The 12,169-nt window shown below is 40.5% G+C and overlaps 1 long non-coding RNA gene across 1 annotated transcript in view; it reads right to left on the bottom strand.

Annotated features, from left to right (window-relative positions):
* Positions 1–12,169, bottom strand: part of LOC308200385 — a 191,363-nt gene that overhangs the window by 96,783 nt on the left and 82,411 nt on the right. Inside the window, exons 14-16 of the long non-coding RNA XR_013955582.1 lie at positions 11,443–11,616; positions 1,493–1,557; positions 355–453 (exon numbers count right to left, since the gene is read on the bottom strand). This is a non-coding gene — a long non-coding RNA (uncharacterized lncRNA). The remainder of the gene's footprint in view (positions 1–354; positions 454–1,492; positions 1,558–11,442; positions 11,617–12,169) is intronic.

The following is a 12,169-nucleotide window of genomic DNA, read 5'->3' as shown; positions in this document are numbered from 1 at the left end:
CAATGTTCAGCCTAAGGTTTGTAAGGCCTTGGTACAAGCGTCAAATCCACTCCGGCTGTGTACGTGTGCGCGCCAGTTCTTTAACACAGCAGGAATCGCATGACCAAAATTCCGCATCTGCTATTGCTGAACCTCCACTACTTTCAAAAGCATTAAATTATCCCTCTCAAAAAAACACTGAGTACATAAAAACAGAGACATACTTTCATGCAACAATATAAGCTGCTTGCCAACAACACTAGAAACTGAAGACTTTGTTCCAAAATGGCTTTAAAAAGCATGAATTTCTATAATTAACAGATTATACACTATAAATATCCCAGCAATAATCCACATTCTCATAATGATATATACCTGTTTTGAGAGTATTAAGGTCAGTTTATTGGGATGAACTTCAGATCTTCAGTAAGTTTCTGTCTTCCATGTAGGCAATGAACAGAAACAAAACAAATTCTGTAGGAAAAAAAAAAAAAAGAAAATTTGCAGTGATGTTTCTGCTATGGGAATTGTCTATAGTCTACAGCATACAGAAGCAAGCAACCAGTTGAAGCAGCTCTTATAGAGGTCATTTGGCAAACAGAAGCAAAAACACTGCAGGGCATTAGGGCTCTGCTCCTTTTGGACTAAGAATGGGAAAAAGGTGACTTATTCTGAGACCTATTCAATTTAGAAGGTTACATTTTTAGAACTGGAGGCGCTGTAATCCTTGAACTGTAAAAGCAATCACTTTTTCAAAATTAGAAGATATAATCTCTTCGCAATACCATAACACTAGTCAGTTCTAATTGAATTTAATTGTTCTCCTTTGTTGCTACAGTTGTTCACATTTTTATATGAGTATTAAAATAGATGTAAAAGTTGCAAATCTGAAGTTGTGGGATGATGTTCACTGTTGAATACACATCCCAGTTTTTCTACGTATTTTGATCTCAATATTGAAATTTCATGAAAGCATGATGGAATGCTATACTGAGGCTTGTGATTCAGGCCCTGAGACTGATTTATATTGCATCAAAAGGAAATACGAGCCAGACAAAACTTTGATGTGGGTATTTTTTCACTCAAACCTAATGGGCTTTGTCCCCTAGTGGAAACATTGGTGCTGCAGGAACATACAGAGAGGATGCAGGACTTTCTGGACTTTCAGGACTTGAGCAAACCCAATGCAACATTGAAATTAGCTCTGCTTTGTGCAGAGGAGGTGACCAACTATCTCCTGGGGTCCCTTCCAACCTCAACTATTCTTCCATTCTATGATTTTGTTGTGTATTAGAGGTTTAAAACTGCAGCTTACACTTGCGTCAGATCATGATGCGTAAGTCTTCAGGGCTGTTGTTTTATGTTACTAGTTGAACTCCAGCACTGCATAGACCATAGTTCTTCTAACGTCAGCATAGCAAGTCATTCTGAATTCATACTTGCTTCAAAAGATTAACCATCTACACAAAGACTTCATATTCCCCTTTTTTTTTGTACCAGCGGAACTGAATACCTCTTGCTTTGTGAACAGGGTTTTGAAGAGTTGAACCCAGAATTAGCTGAAGGTTATGCTTGCGGCTGGATGGCAGAAGTAGAGAAACAGGAAAGGAAGGTCAGGTTATTCCAACAGTATCAGTAATATCACACATCTACAAAAAAAGGAAAGCTTCTGCAATGATAATATGCTATCCAAAAACTCTCCTGAAATTCAACTGTGATTCAGCAAGAGTAATTCAGGTCACAGTTTAAGCTTTTTGCATAATTAGTTTACATTTAATCAGACTGCTGGTATGTAAACATAATTACCATTCTCAGACCTTTAATTGAAATTGCCATAGCACTGCTACTAGCTACTTCTCCAAATCTGCTGAAATGGATTTCTGTTTCATGGACGCTAAGTGGGCACGACAGTTTTTTCAAGACTCTGCCACGCACCACACTAATCCATGCTGTGCACGACTCTTCCCAGTTACACTGGTGAAACCAGACAAAAACCCCACACCGCATTTCTAATCGTACATGTAATGAATTAAGTTAAACTGATGTTAATCACGCCAAATACATTTAAGCTAATGCATTACCACCAAACTCATGACAAAGTTTCTAATCATGCCAGCAAAGCTTATCTCTAATAGGATAAAACTACACAAATTTTGATTTATGTGCAAGGGTGTCAAAAACACTTGTGATCTTTCACAGGCCTTTGTCTTCTTGAAGAAGCTTACAATTCACCTGCCCAGTCAGAAAACGAAACATTGTCATGAACATGCACAGTCTTTTTTACAATTAAAATGCCTTCACCTAAGCCTTAGAAAATATCAGCTGAAGTATTTAGAAATAGAATTTAAAACCAGTTTCTTCCTCTTAAATGTGCATTAACTTCGCATCCATTAAAAAGAGCAGGAGGAGAGCAGCTTTACACGTCCACTTCTCACAGGGCTGCTGTTAGGACACCTTGGGTCATCCCAACTCCATCACCATTGTCTCTGGTTCTGAACCGCTCCCAAACAAAGGCTGTTGAATATTCTTCTATGACTAGGCATTTCTTTATTTTTTAATGCTCTCATTTATATTTTCTTTTTGATAAGCTCAAGGGGCAGCAGCAGCAAAAACTGAGCTGGTACTGAACATGCTGGTCTCTCCCTCCAGCATGGATGACACAATTGCCAAGGGCAAGTGGAAAAGTGACAGGTAACTTCACTAATGCCAGCTCAGGATGCAATACGTTGGCAACAGCCTTTTTTTTTAATTCCCCCTTTTTTCCCTCCTTTTTCTTTTTTTCCCCTTTAGCTCCTCTTGTGTGCTTGGCAAGTCCAAGCTTGATTCTATTTTATGGGGATGTGCAGTGAATGCAATTACACCAACAGCTGCTCAGTATTTGATGAGCAGCAGCCAAAGTCAGCCAGAAGGGTCAAGACAGCATGGAGCTGGGGGGAGATAATGTACGCTTGCAAATTTTACCTTTTTTTTTCCTAATTCTCCAGCAAGTTTAAATTACTTTCAATGAAACATTAACTGAAGATTTGACAAATGACCCCCTGAGACTTAAAGTTTCACAGGGAACTTGCAGTGAAATTAATTTAATAGGCAAATTTTCAGCACGCAGTTTTTCCTGTTAAACCAAAATCTTTTTACCACTTAATTTCTCACTTAATATTATCTAATTATGTCATACTTGAATCATTTCCCCTGTGCAAGTAATGCCAATTATTTACTCCCTCTTACTTATTAATGTCAGAATGTGTCTGCCCCAATTCCTTCTTGAAAACTAAATATCCTTTGAAAGGTATCTCCAAGATCTTGCCTAGTACCAATAAAATTGTAGACTTTTTTTCTCATTAAACACATTCAAAATGTTTTGCTTTGTGCTGCATTAGTTTAACTTCTAGTGTGTTTTCCTCCCAAAATAAAAATTTTGAATGATGGAAGCAAGTATAGCCTCATAGATATTTCCAAAAAAAAAAAAATTACTTCACCGGGCCTGCCTCGAGTATACTTGTGAACATTTATAAGTCTATCCAGAAATCACAGATGGAGAAACAATACTTTGTAAAATGATGCTCCAACTGTGCAGCTCAAAGAGTTTTCAGTACTCTCTTAATAACATTGCTTCTGGAAACAGGCAGTTGTATAAAAAGGAAAACAAGCCTAAAAGTAACTGTTTGATAATTTCATAAATCAACTACGCAGAATCCACAGTCAAAAATGCCTAATTTAGGTAAGGAACTCAAATAAAGAGCATGGTCCCATATTAAGTGACGAGATCATCTGCACCCTTAAAGGTTTCCCAGGGATCAGAAGGCAGCAAAAGCCTTTCACATGCAGCAGAAAGGGTCTCACATCGCTAACACCTATTTCCAGTCTGGCCCAAGGCAACAATGATTAAAAATCTGTGACAAGTTCTCCTGGATCAGTGGCAGTTAAGAACACCAAATGCCAGGACAGCGCCAAGAAAGCCAGCTTTGGGTTTCAACAAGAACACAAGTAGCTCCCAGCCACTACGGAGAGGTTTGTCAGGTTTGTCACCTCTTCATCTAAATCCTAAATACAAAGCTGTACAGCTTTCTGAAGATTCAGCCTATCACCCTCATTCAGATGCACAGGAGATGAGAAGAACAAAAGCTAGTGTGCAGACCCGCAACCTAGCTGCTGCAGCAGCTCTCACAGCAGTAAGAAGCTAGGCTGTTGCAGAGAGGATTTATTGGATTACTAAATGAATGAATCCATTTCCTCTAGTCCTCTGACCTGGGAACTAACCACAAAGTCTTGCTGGCTAACGAAGCCAAAGATTTTCCCATGACATAGCCTGAACTTTGCATGTACGTACAAGGAAGGGATCACCCTAACTTCTGTAGGGGTTGCCATAAACAAGGAGCTTCCCAATAGTTTCAGAACTACAAATACAGTCGCTGTAATCTCTTCCTTTTTCTTGGCAGAACAGCAACCCAGCACTCCAATAACAGCACCTAAAGAGTCAAGCCCTCCGATGCGCGTTTGGCACCATTCAGAAGAATAAGGCTAGGGAATGTGCTCCTGTGCAATTTCATTAATCAGCCATCTCTGTTCAAACATCTGTGCCCTGGCCGACCCACTTAAAAACCTGAATTAAATAACTGAGCTTCTTCCTTTTGAAAGGATAATCTTGTATTCTGTACTTGCACTCTTCCTGTAACACTACCACAACAAGTACCAGTTAGTTATTATAATAAGCCTTCCAACTCCTCATGCTAGCAATAATCATCCTTGAATGTTATGTTCCTTACAGTGCACGTTTTACCATTGTTTAATGTAAACTCACTGTCTGGGAAAATTCATCAGACTACAAAATGAGCCGAGTTGTAGGTTATTCCAAGAGGAAAGCAAAGGTAATCTCATTGCAGTGCTGATGGCTGTGAGCAAGCTGCAGGCCTCGCTTGTCTATTTTGGCTTTAAAAATATTAATGTCTGAGTCTTCTACCGCAGTGGATGAAGGTGGGTTCTGCATTAGCACAGCATCCAAAACCTTGCTGAGGTCCAAATGGGGGGGGGGGGGGTGCTACAGAGCGCTACCTCCAATTTCTTTCACCAAGGTTCGCAGAGCATTTTCCTATTTTCTATTACAAGAACAGTGATTGCTTCTGCAGGCAATTACCTGCGTTAAGAGGGAGCAATAGCTGCAGAAATGCATCACTTGATGTTATAACGCATCATAATTAGGTTTTCAGCCCTAATCACCAAGAAGGATATAAACTTCCCTTGCAACTCATAAGTGCCGCTATCAACAAACAGCATTTTGTTGCATAAGCAATTCAAGTGATTGACACTTTTTTGTGGAGCGGAATTGCATACATAAGTCCATATAAGGTGATGTGAATTTACTGAATTTGGTGCTGGAGAGCACTGCATTGTTAGGCCAACAAGTAGCACAATTGGGCTAATGATGGCCAGTCAACAGATGTCTTATCCCACTATGTTCAGGACAAAAATTTCTCTAAGATTAATCCACCAATACCTCGTGTTTGCTTCATACATGCCTTCATTCTTTTAGGGGAAGCCAAGAGGTCAAAGAAACCAAAATCTGTATTTTAATTGTGTGAATAGACAAACATTTGAAAAAATCATCTCTCTTGCTAATAAGAATGATAAGAAAACCTGCAATTTTAGAAGATAGTCTGCAATTTTTAAATGTTGCAGATTTTATTACAATTCAAAAGAATAAAAACATTTCCCACGATGTTTAACAATTCTTCTGGGGGTATTTGTTTTGATTGCCACTCGTTTCAACAATGTAACAACATAAACATACACAATAAACTTATCTTGGAATAAATTTCCCACAATGGCCATTATGAAAATGATCAAACACAATGTTTCAAGCTTCATCACCAGATTTTTTCACTTTTCCTTCAACTGACAATCTACTGAAACAGAGAGATTCATGAAGAAAAGTTGTGTTTCAGCAACATAATTTTTTTCCAGTGGAAAAGCACAGAAGTTATACTAGCTCTCCCTAGAGGCCAGATGGGATGCACTCCAGAAAAAAGTTTTCACTAATGCTAGGGAAACACTTAACTATTCCTGCTCCAGATCTCTTGTTAAATACATCATTAGCACATACTCTAAATAAGAAACTAATCAAGAAATAAAGCTTACAGCATTTTTTTTTCTTTTTGTCTCCCAAAAGCATATTTAGTCCTAAAGACATGCCAGATTACTGTTGTGGTGGAGGAAAAGTCTTTACAGGCAGAACATCAGCTGGCACAGCCGCTACCAGTGCTCCCTGAGCACAGCCTGGAGGAACGGCCTGGCTGCCTCCCCGCTGCTCCTGCAAGCAGACAAAGTGGCACCAATCAGCAGCAGCTGGGGAAATTCAGAGGGACACCTCTTTTCCTAGGGCTGATGTAAAGGTCAGCTTCAAAGGATCAAGCATTTGTACGTAAAAGAGAGCCACAGCCAGGAACACAGCAAGAAGAGCCAGCAGCAGCAGTGTGTAAGCCCATTTACAGCTTTTGTACTCAGGAGCTATCCTAAAGACCTAGGGACTGAACTCAATATTGTCACCTCTGGTCTCCAGCATTCCCTGCGCAGGGAGCGATCCCCGGCTGTCTCCCAGCTGACAGAACACTGAGCGACGCGGACGTCTTCCTTCCTCCTCCATCAGAGCAGCGTGGGCAACGGCGGGCCTGCAGCCGCGGAGCAGTGGTGGTCTGCCAGCTCAGCAGCACTGCGGACATGGGCAGCCAAGGCCCAAGAACAATTTGCTGGAGGTGTAAATTTAACACTGCAGAAGTGAAATCACTGCAGATGCCGAAGCTTCCTTCCTCGTGTGCTCACCCTTTCTGTCTGTCAGCCCCCGATTTAGCTCCTCCGTTGCAGTGACCTATTTAGCTTCACCAGCAGAATTGCGACGATGCTCGGTCTGAAAGGTCAGAGTTCTCCTTTAGGCAGCACACCTCCCCATGCACACACAGGCCCAACTGGACAGGAGAAGCTGGGGCTTTCATTGCAGTGTTGTGAGACACCATGGCTTAAAAGTATTGCTAGAGAAACACCGACATTATCAGAGGGCTAAGGAAGCAAATTGCCAAATAATTGCATCTTTGTCAGGGCCATTTTACTCCTTGCAGGAGTGTTGTAGGTGATAATTGACACTGTCATGATGCAAACAGCAATTGCCTCTGGGCACTAATGTGGAACATGTGCTGTTTTGAGTCATCCCCGACCTGGGGAACTGAGCGCAGCAATCTCGCAGCAGCGTGTCGTGCGTTAGTCAGCAGCTCCAGCCCCACGGCTGCTGCGAGCTGGCTGTGGCACAAGGACCTGCTTCCCCATGAGGGCATGGTTTGTTGGTGGGTTTTTTTTGGCAGTCAACTGGTTTTAAAGTCACTAGTCTTATCTAGAGTCATATGGCAGACGAGCGTCCAAGCACCCCGATTTTCTCCCATCTCCATACCCTGCGAGACGTGCGGTGAACCACGCTGCCCCAGAGAGGGATGCGCTCGCTGTGTGCACGCCCTGCCGCTGGCATCACTCCTGAGCACCCGAAACTCCTGCAGGTCCACAGGGGAGAGAACGTGCGTGCTCCCATGCAGCCTGCCCAGTGCAGGACTGGGATCATGGGGGATATGAAATCCCCTCGGCTGATGGTAACGGCCCTAGTGAATTCACAGAACTATTAAAGTACAGCACCTGTATCTTGATTCTGCAAAAAATGTCTGCGTGCTTAAATTCACATGATCAGAAGGGTTCTCATAAGTTGTATCTCTATGAAAGTGTTCCTACAGAGCAACTTTACAGGATTAGAGTTTCAGTTAATTACAGTAGCTCCTCAATGAGCCATTTTTCCAACAGTCATTTGTCTACAATTTGTTAAAATTAGTTTTTTTTTTCCTTTCCTTCTCGCACTAGAAGTCAGTGATGATTTGGACAAAGTCAAGCGTCCACAGACACAGAAATACTGCTACCAAAAATGAAATACCATGAAATCCAATGTTAGAAAATGAGAAAAAGAGCTGTTATAGATGTGGTGACTGAAGGAACAAAAGTAAAATAGCTTATACTCCTGTGTATTTAGGGTGAAGTCCAAAAGCTGTCATTTACATTAGACTACTTTACGCTTTCAAAAGGAAAGCATAAACAGAGGAAAAAGGTCCCCACAGAACAGACACTTGTTATTTTAAAAGTCATTCTTAAAGCAAAAGTGCAAAAGAGGAAATCACTACCAGCTATAAATGCTGTCATTGAGAAGAGAAATTTTAAGGACATGAATTACATAGCTACTCTTACTAAAGCTCTGCCTATATTTTTCATGAACATTCGAGCATTCAAGTGTCTGTCAGAAGGATACTTCTAAAAAGCAAGTATTAAGCCTGCATGTTCAGGTATTTCTGAATTTATTAAGTGCCTGTTTAGGAGTTATGTTCATGCAAAGGTGAAAATTAGCCCAGTTGTCTGCCTGAAATACTAATGTATTTTTCTGACAAGGAAGTATTTTTTTTATTGCTCTCCTTATTGTACATCAACACAATATACTTGATAAAGGTTACCCCATAGTCTTTAAGGATTAAGAAAAAAGATCGCAGAGTGACTTGCAAGTGAACCAAGCTCTGCATTCTTTGCGTGTTCCCAGAATGAGAGCCCAGACCTACAGAGAGATTTTTGTGCAGACCAAGGACACCAGCCACAGCAGCACCCTTCCTCCCGCGAGGCTATGCCAGAGAGCCCTTATGGTGCCATGAAATGGCTCCTGCCTCAAAGCAAAGCTCACTTCCCGAGTCAATTGCCTTCATTTATTAATTCAAATCTCTTCTGAGGCTTCCTGCAATTTCTAGCTGTTGTGATTACTCTTGTACTGAAAATAGTGAGTGAAATGTAAATAGAAAAATGTCTATTACACAACTGTATTGAACTCTCAGATAGTTTCTTAGTATTACCATGCTGTTTAAAATGTGAATAAACAGCCCTGAGGGGAAAGGGTCGTTAGTTACTAATGCACGATGCTATCTAGTTGCTTTCCAAAATTGCTGGCAGACTCTGCAGAAGGTACTCTACAACAAGCAATCATTCAAATCATTCATGCCTTCTGTCTAGCGGTGAAAAGACCATCAATAGCATCTGAAAGCTTTCAACAGAGCTGAAGAATTATTCCCATGGTCACTTCTGCACACCACAGCCCAACTAAAACAATTAGGAATATCAGAGACAATTAAACAAGAATGAGACTGACTGCAAGCAATGACAAGAAAAGCTTCAACTTCCATCTCATCTGCTAAATCGAGACACTTAGCTGGCACCTCTAAAGTATTAGCAGGTGAGAGCCAACAAGAAGTCTGTACAGTGGACTACTGTAGATGCACACACTAGAAAATAGGATTTATAGTGGGAACTCTCAGGTAACCTCATTACGTGACATGACCTGAGTATAACATGGTTGAGAAGTCCGAACACTGAAGGTCACAGCTACAAGTGCAAAAAAAAAAGTAACCTGAACAAAAATCTGAACTATGAGAAATATACGTAATAGAAATTAGGCTATGAAAGCTACAAAAAGAGCTAGTAAAATAAATAATTTAAATGAATAAATAACAGCTTTTTAAAACTAGAGGGTGTTACTAGTAGCTGTCTTACCTAGAAAGCAGGCTAGTCAAAAAAAAAAAGCTGTTTTTTAATCTAATGCAAAGACAAATAACATTGCTCTGGGAGAAGCAAGTTTTACCAAGCTACATTTCACCAACTGTTTTGCTTGTCATCCACCATGTGAATATTAGATGATCTAACAAATTCAGTTTCAGTTGCCAGAGATCTGTTTGTGTGTAAAAAGTAAAACAGCCAGGCATTACAGAATCAACAGCGTATGCGGCTGTTGGAAAATTTCCTTTAGGAAAAGTTTATTATGCATAGAGTTTAATCTAGAAAACAAGACATACAGGAGAGGACAACCTAGTTAAGAAACGTTGGTTAGCCTCTCATCATTAATAACAACCTTAAATAACAAAAGGTGAGACAGAAAGAAAGGCTTAACCTCACTTAGTCTGGTAGAGAAAACCAGATTCCATTAAATATTTTAACACTGTTCATGAAAAGGCAGTAAGAGTGGAGTTCATCCTTTTTAAGTACCGAAGCAGGGAACAGGAGGTGAAGTACAGTCATAAGAAAAAAAGGCTGGATCTACAGAGCAGGGTGCACACTCATCTGCAGAGTTAAGTCAGTTAGCTTTCAAACACCAGTTAGGTGTGAACTATTAGCTAAAAACAAAGGTCACAGCAGCATACATAATATCATACAAATTTGAACTGCAGAGACTAGACAATGCCCTAGCAGATTCCACACAAGAAATTCAAATTTTATAGTTTTCAGAAGCTGGTTGACAGATTTCAATGGCTAGTAGACATGGGATTCATAAAGTCATTCTTCTTCACCAGAAGAGGCCCATTATCTTCTTATTAGTACTACCCTAACATTCCTATCCTGTTTCATTTCCTGGCAAATTTAACAGAAAAGAAAGCACATGAGTAAGACGTGAGCAAAGTCTTACAGGAAGGTGTAGTGTGGCAAAGGCATGACAAGCTGCAGAACGTGGTTTAAGATTTGTAGCAAAATAAAACCTATTAATATAGCAGCAAGCACGTTGTTTGTCTTTGTTCTTTATTGCCTAGGACTAAAATCACACTCTACTTGGCAAATGCTTCACATGACTTCGTTAGTGCATTTCTTGCTGTCAGTTTTGTTGCTCCTTGTAGGAATTCTGAAAGATGCTCTGTATAATTGAGTGTATGTTATCCCCCACAATGCATTTGCAGCGTTTACACAAATTCACAGCGTGGGATATTATTGTCTCCAGTACGCTAGCACAAACACAGATTCAAATGCCTGTATGCAACGTGATGTAGCAGGAGCACTTGCAGACTGCTATTTTAGGAATAAGAAGTTTAGAGGGAGAGGGAATCTCTCTAATAAAATTGATATAGCTGGAAACACTTTTGGGGGCACAAACACCCTACTTCAGACAGCTGGAAAACTGAACAGGCTTTCTGGGACACCAGCCCTTTCTTCAGCAGGAAGAAAGTATTAGGTTTTAGAAATGTAAAATATTTCATTTTGTCTTGTTCAGGCTAGCAACTTCATAGTTATTTACAGAGCAGGGCAAAAGAGAACTTACTGATGACTCCCAGTAATCCAGTGTTACAGGGTGGGAAAAGAGGACTGTCTACCCTTCCAAGAATGCTTTTGTGTTGTGAAGCTGGCCACAAGTCTCACAAACTCCACAGAACTGAGAAATATGAATAGGAAACACCACCAAAATGCTTCTCTGAGGACTGAGCTGAACCTGTGAAAAAAACATTAAATGCTAAAAACCTGGAGGTGCACGTGTCCTACCCTTTGGGAGAGCAGTGACTTACAAGTTTGGTGTTAACTCTCGGTGTCTCAGAACTGAACAGCTGTGAAAACAAAGCTTAAAATTAAGACTGCAGTTGCAACACTCACCCATATTTGCAGCCAGTGCTGAGGTGCCTGTCATGTGAGAGCTGACAGTGGTGCATCATCACACATGCCATAGAAGAGGCATCATTGTTCCTTTCCCAGAACACTAGGAGTTATAATTCCATCAAACCAAACTCGCTTCACTTTCAGTTTGATTTTGCCTCTGCCTTCATCATCCTAAATCAAACAGGAAGGTAAGACTGACAGTCCTTGTGAACATACACAGCAAGGTGCAGCACAGAAATCTCCTTTTGAAGTTTTCAGTGGGCTCATTACAGCAGGAAGCACAGTCCTGATCACATGCCACATTTGAGCATTCCCATCCACAACCGCGGATGCTCTGAAAAGTTTACTGACATGTTTTCATTGTGTAAATGAATTTGTTCTTGAACAAGAAACCTACCCTCTATTGTGCTCTACTCCCAAACAGCAGTGAAACATTAATTCCTCTAAAATCATCAGATTTCAGTTTTATGTTAATAAATTGGTTTTAAATGTTCATGTCGAAGTTGCTCTTCTTTTCTCTACGCTAGACTTTCCACAGAGTTCCCACTGATTTACACAAAAAATGACTAGCTTTCTATTCCGATATTTTCCATTTCCAGAAGTGAAGGCAAAGCATTCAAGTTGCACTCAAATGGCACTGATTTTATTAAAGCTATTGCTACAGAGTGCAAGACTGGTGAAAGGAGAATAAGACTCAAACTGTTTCAAAATCAAGTAAAAGTTC

This window comes from Anser brachyrhynchus (genome assembly GCF_964034855.1).
Source record: "Anser brachyrhynchus genome assembly, chromosome: 10".
Taxonomy (NCBI): domain Eukaryota; kingdom Metazoa; phylum Chordata; class Aves; order Anseriformes; family Anatidae; genus Anser; species Anser brachyrhynchus.
Note: the sequence above shows the minus strand (reverse complement) of the source record. Positions and strands in the feature narration are given on the sequence as shown.